This window comes from Anthonomus grandis, chromosome 4, assembly GCF_022605725.1.
Source record: "Anthonomus grandis grandis chromosome 4, icAntGran1.3, whole genome shotgun sequence".
Lineage (NCBI taxonomy): Eukaryota > Metazoa > Arthropoda > Insecta > Coleoptera > Curculionidae > Anthonomus > Anthonomus grandis.
In genome coordinates, this window is record NC_065549.1 from 33,705,701 (window position 1) to 33,711,597 (window position 5,897).

Below are 5,897 nucleotides of genomic sequence, written 5' to 3' on the forward strand. Positions count from 1 at the left end.
GCCTTAGGCTTTTCGTTATTAATGAACGTAAGATCACTGCTTGAAGGCTGAGAATTTTCATCTTGAGGCCTGAGGTGTTTGTTTTCAATTTCAGAGGTATTTCTTTATGGACTTTTGAAATTTTCAGCTATCCCAAATAAAATAAATAATAAATACCTAAGAACTAAAATGCCTTATTGTCAAAAATCTTTTAGTTCCCTCTATACCATATAGAGAATTAAAATATTTTAGCCCCTGCATAAGCGAGGAATTTGGTAATCACTGCCGTTGAGTTAAAATATCTTTATTACTGGTTAAAGGGTTGTACTTTTGTTCATAGGTGTATAAAAATAAACTATTTAATGTCATAAATTTATTAGTTTAAGGTACCTGCTAATCCAGAGGAGTGGAAAATAATTGAAAAAGGATTTGCCAACGCATATTTTTCTAGAGTGATGAATGAGAGAATTCTAGAGTTTTGTATGGAATCATTAATAAATTCTTACTATATGTTACCAACTAAAACACTTTATTGCTTAGTAACAAAAAACAAAATTATAGCAGAAAATATCAAAATAAACTAACATGAAACAACAAAAATAAAATCAATTATTTGGCGAAAGTGGTAATAAAATATAAAACTAGTTTAAAACTAATCCATGATAAAACTAGGAGCCATCATCGTGGTGAAAGCAGTGTGAGCACTTCATAATATAAAATGTTCCTTGCAGATGGGTCTGGAACAATCAACACAAGAGTGCCGCGTATACCTGTTCTTTCGTTTTGGGCATATAAAACATCGTGTTTTTCCATCTCTTAGTCTTGTTAGTTCAGGTACAGTAGCAGCAACCTGATCACCCAAAATGTTTTTTAATTTTTTGGCAAAGGGAGATTGAAAGGGCTGTCATACTGAAACGACGCATAATGTGGAGCATTGAAAGCTCTTTGGCCAAACATGTTAGATATTGTCTCCGTCGTTCCTTCTTGTTATTGTTACTAAAATAAATAACTTGAGAGTTGATACCTCCGATATTAAGCATTGAACCTGTTGCTTACTCTTGTCACTAAATATTCACAATTTTATCGTCTTCGTGGAATGTTGTAAGCAATAAAACATTTTTATTTTTCTTAGGAAGGTATGATGTCAGCATACATTTATTTGAACTGCAACCTCAAGCAAACATGCTACTCAAAACTTTTCGGACCTTTGTAGAAAAAATTGGCGGTATCTCGCGTTTATTCTTCCTCAAACTTCCTACTAATATCAGTCGGGGATTATAGAGTAGATCGTTGGCCAATGGAATCGAAGTAAAATAGTTGACGGTAGTTATATTTCGACCTGTACCACTCAAGTTTGCTGTAAGTCGCTTTACTACGCTATGAGCGACATTGTCCAAGTGGTAAGGTTTATTGGGCTGTTTTCCAGCATACTCTTCGATGTTGTTTGTGTAGAACATTCTAGCATCTACAGCGGCAAATACTTTTATGCCATATCTTTCCGGTTTAGAAGGAATATACTGGCGAAATCCACATCTACCTCTGAATCTTTCCAGTATTTCATCTACCGTAACGTAGGTACTAGTGAAGTAATGCCCAATGCAATTATTTTGTGAACTAATCCAATATATCATGCACTGGAGATTTGTATCTGTTTTAATTCGCTCTTTCGTGTACTTTTGTCATCGAATCTAATAGCTTGCACTAAGACATAGAAACGATGTTGTGACATTGTTGCTGCGAATTATTCTGGGAAAGTTTTACCTGTATTCAACAATTCCGACGTATTTAGATGCTGAGCCTTCTTCACTATCGCCAGATATTGCAGCCCTATGAATGCACTAATTGGATGAACATGATTCATAGGCAAACAATGCTTCGGGTTTTTATATGCCATTCTTATACGAGCAAGTTGTTCATTCGTATACTTTGTACTAGATTAAATTAGGTCGTCGGGGAAGAAAAGCTTCCAGCAGTCTCCTTTAGCATTACGTGCAATTCCTTTCACACCCAGCAATTATGTGGCTATGTTCTGTAGTGCAGTCTTATTTGCATTTTTTTTTGTTTTATTAACCAACCACTTAGTTCCATCTTTTCCAAAATATAATGGATCATTTCCGACAGTACGCTCGATATTCTCAATGGATATGCTGTCATCTAAACTTGATTGTTCCCTATCCTTCTCATGAAAGCTATGTTGTGATAAAACACTTTCTTTATCCGAAATTTAATCTGTCTCAGATGTACTCCTAAGTTGATCTTCTGATGAGGCAACCTCTAGCTCTTAGAGAGCTTGCAGACGTCTTTGTTGATTTTCGTAACTCATCGCACTTATTACAATAAAAGCACACACAGTAACTATAGTTTTTACCGCTCGTTTTTCAAAAATAATATAACAAATCTTGCAAGTTTTTCGCAACGCGCTTGGTAGCGTGTTAGAATTAATCTTCACTGCTGCAAACTACGTAAGACAAAGATGCACTGAACACGTGACTAACTCGATCCGAATTATTTAGTGGTGGGGGGCTATCGGATAGATGTTAATGCAAGCATAGCTTGAAGGATTCATCTAAACTTCTCGCAGATTGAATATAAAATACAGAAATGTAGAAATTTGAGATAAAATCTCAAGGCGATACCAATAGCGGGTTAATAGTTAAAAATGCATTTTGTATTTTGGTAAGCAAATTTATAATTTTTGAGTAATCTATCATAACTGACTTGTTTGAAAGGGTTATAATGATAGTACAGCTTATTTATTACACATATAATTGGTTAAAAAAGATATCTCCTTACTTGGTAACAGAAATTATACATGATGAAAATTAAGATTTCATAAGACTTATGAAATCATAAGACATAAGAACTTATACAGTGTGTGCACTTAACTTCGCACCATATGAAAAACTTAAATATTGAAAAAAATATGTTCTTTATCAACAGTTTTTCTTGGTTCAAAATCTAAAATGCAACCATCAGAAATTAATTTTTCCTAGTCGTATACGAGGTGTATCAAAAAATATGAATTTTGTTCATGAATAAAGTAGATATCTTTATTTTTGACAATATCGAAAACTTTAATCAGTTACCTCTTTATTCGTTAAACATTGGATAACCAAGGTGTATTAACCTCTATGTTGCATTATTTTGTATGACGCAGTAAAATAATTGATAAATAACAAAACTATTTATTTAACAATAATTACATGGTATACAATGCTAAGAATGTTAATTGCCTAAGAAGCGTGTAAGTTTATCATCAATTGACTATTGCTTCAACGTATCCGCCTTGTTTTACACTACAGGTTTCCGTTCTAGAAGAAAATTCCTTCAATCCATTTCTAATTATATTCAGAGATATATCCTCAATTGTTTTTGTAATAATTGTTTCCAAATGTTCTACGTTTATGAATGGCCTCTATTAATATACCTATTCTTTTAAGTTACCCCATAAGAAAAAATCCAAAGGGGTTATTAATCACATGTTGCGTCATCATGCTCGTACCATACCTGTCGTCGTTTATATCCTAGAAGATTACGAAGAAAATCATTCAACTGATTTTTTAAGACATTTAAATATCGTTAAGAAGTCATAGATTGTCGAAGAAAATAAGGGCCAATTATTTTGTGTTTGTGAATGCCGTCCCAAACGCGAGTCTTAAAATAATATTAATCGCAAAGCTGAATGATTTTTTATCGTAAAGTAAGGATTGGGGTCAGTCCGCCATCGAGAATTTTGCGAGGACACTGTTCCATTAGACGTAAAAGTAACTTTGTCAGAAGAAAAAATCTATTTAAATAAGGATCATCTTCTAGCTCTCCTTGGATCAGAAAACAAAATTCTAGTCGTCTGTCATAGTAGAAGTAGTCGTAAAGAATGGATTAATTGTGGTTTATATGGATGAAACTTGCTCTCCTAAAGAATTATTAATATTGTGGATTTACCAATTTTATCTGGAAGCGAAGATACTCTTTTTCGCAGAGACACTTTAGGGTTCAAAACAATCACCTTTACCTCTTCATTTGTAACGATTTTTAGATGCTTGTTGCTAAATTTATTATTAGTATCACATGATTTGAATTTTTTCATAATTCTCATTATTCTTATGTGAGCTGCTTCACGATAAGTTTTATAATTATCATCAACAATTAACACAATTTTTATTTTTTTTTGACTTCACCGGCATAGTAACAAATATTTATTGACAAAATTTACAAATTTTATTTGACATTTACTGTCAAACAATTATTCTTGCTATCAAGAAATCATTTGTTCATCCGTGTATCCTAGATTTCACATAATTACAGTTACATTTGCATTGTTATTGTAGTTAAAAAAGAAAAAACGATTTTTTCCATACATTTCGATGTAATTGCATATTATTTTAACGTAGTTTATAATTTTATCAATTTTCTTCATAATAATTTTCGATATTCTCAAAAATAAATGTACTTTATTTTTAAGTAAAATTCATATTTTTTTATATACCTCGTATACGACCGGAAATAATTAATATCTGATGGTTGCTTTTTAGTTTTTGAACTAAGCAGAACTTCTAATAAAAAAAAATTAATTAATAATAAAAAGTTTTCCATATGATGCGACTTTAAGTGGATACACATTATATGTAATATTAATATGAGTATTAACAAAATGGTCCAAATGTTGTACTTTGTAAGTGACGGAGTAGTTTCACAGCAATACAAAATAATACATTGAATGTTACAATAGACATTTATAAATTAAGGTATTAGAGTATATTCCGACGATGTATCGCTTTGATAAAATATACTAATTTATCAAGAGTTTCTGTTCTTTATGCCTTTTTCTTCCTTATTTATCTACACTTTAGCAACCTATCTATTTCAGTTCAATATTTTAAACTGAATACGTAAATGTCATTAGAACCATTGACCGACTTCTTAGAATTTTTAAATTATATTTTTTTTTAGTAGTTTGTTTATCGCAAATTACGCATTTTCTTTTTTTATTATATTTTCTAATATATATCCCGACATTTTTGTTTTTATTTTTTAAATAACACGCAATTTCATTTTTAATTGTTCATTAAACATTAACCGAACGAGATTACACAGTCGTGCGTGGTAGAACATGTACGAGTGATTAATAAATCAAATCAGTTTATATTCGCTCATACTCACTTTTTGTTTATTATTATTTTGATGCAATGGTATTAATGCGATTATAGATTACTAATGACAAGTACAAAGCTAGTGTAAGGCAAGCTACTTCTAATAATATTACCTTCACTATCTAAAATTATAAAGAAGCTACTTAAAAATAGTTAAGTTCTTAAAACCAAAATATATCTTAAACCAGTACTAATTTGGCTTTCAGGCTACGAAGAACACACATTATGTCATTGTGAACATGCTTGATGAACATTATTTTGGAATCAATGATAAGGAGTTACGCAGTCGTAGCAATATTATAAATTTTAAGTATGTTATAATTATTATTTGTTTACTTATATAGAATATTCCTATTTTAATAAATTGATAATAGATTAAGGCTTAAAAAGCATGTTAGTTAAAAAGTTAGCATCGGGTTATTTTCTAATCCTAATAATTAGGAGCAATCTAAATTAACTAGTACTAAAAATTCCTATTTCGCATTAATTGATAGTAACTTGAGAACTTCGGTTATAAAGCTTGTTTTTGAAAAAAATCATTAGCGTATTTATTCAATTCAGTAATACAATAAAATATTTACATTTAATTAATTATGGAAAATCTTGCAAAACTTAATTCATAACTTTGTAAATATTAACTCTCCTATGATTGTTTAGATAATTTGAGATCCACGCGAGACTGCTTGTTTTATGCATATGCATTAAATTCTTCAGTAATTTACTCAGGAAATGTAGATAATATGCGTTTTAATAATGAAGCTGTGTAGT

The 5,897-nt window shown here is 30.8% G+C and overlaps 1 long non-coding RNA gene across 1 annotated transcript; it reads right to left on the bottom strand.

Annotated features, from left to right (window-relative positions):
* Window positions 1-3,148: 3,148 nt before the first annotated feature.
* Window positions 3,149-4,163, bottom strand: LOC126735773 (uncharacterized). The gene is made up of 2 exons (XR_007660505.1): window positions 3,922-4,163; window positions 3,149-3,503 (listed from the first exon to the last, which is right to left on the bottom strand). It is a non-coding gene; the product is annotated as an uncharacterized LOC126735773 (long non-coding RNA).
* Window positions 4,164-5,897: the final 1,734 nt, after the last annotated feature.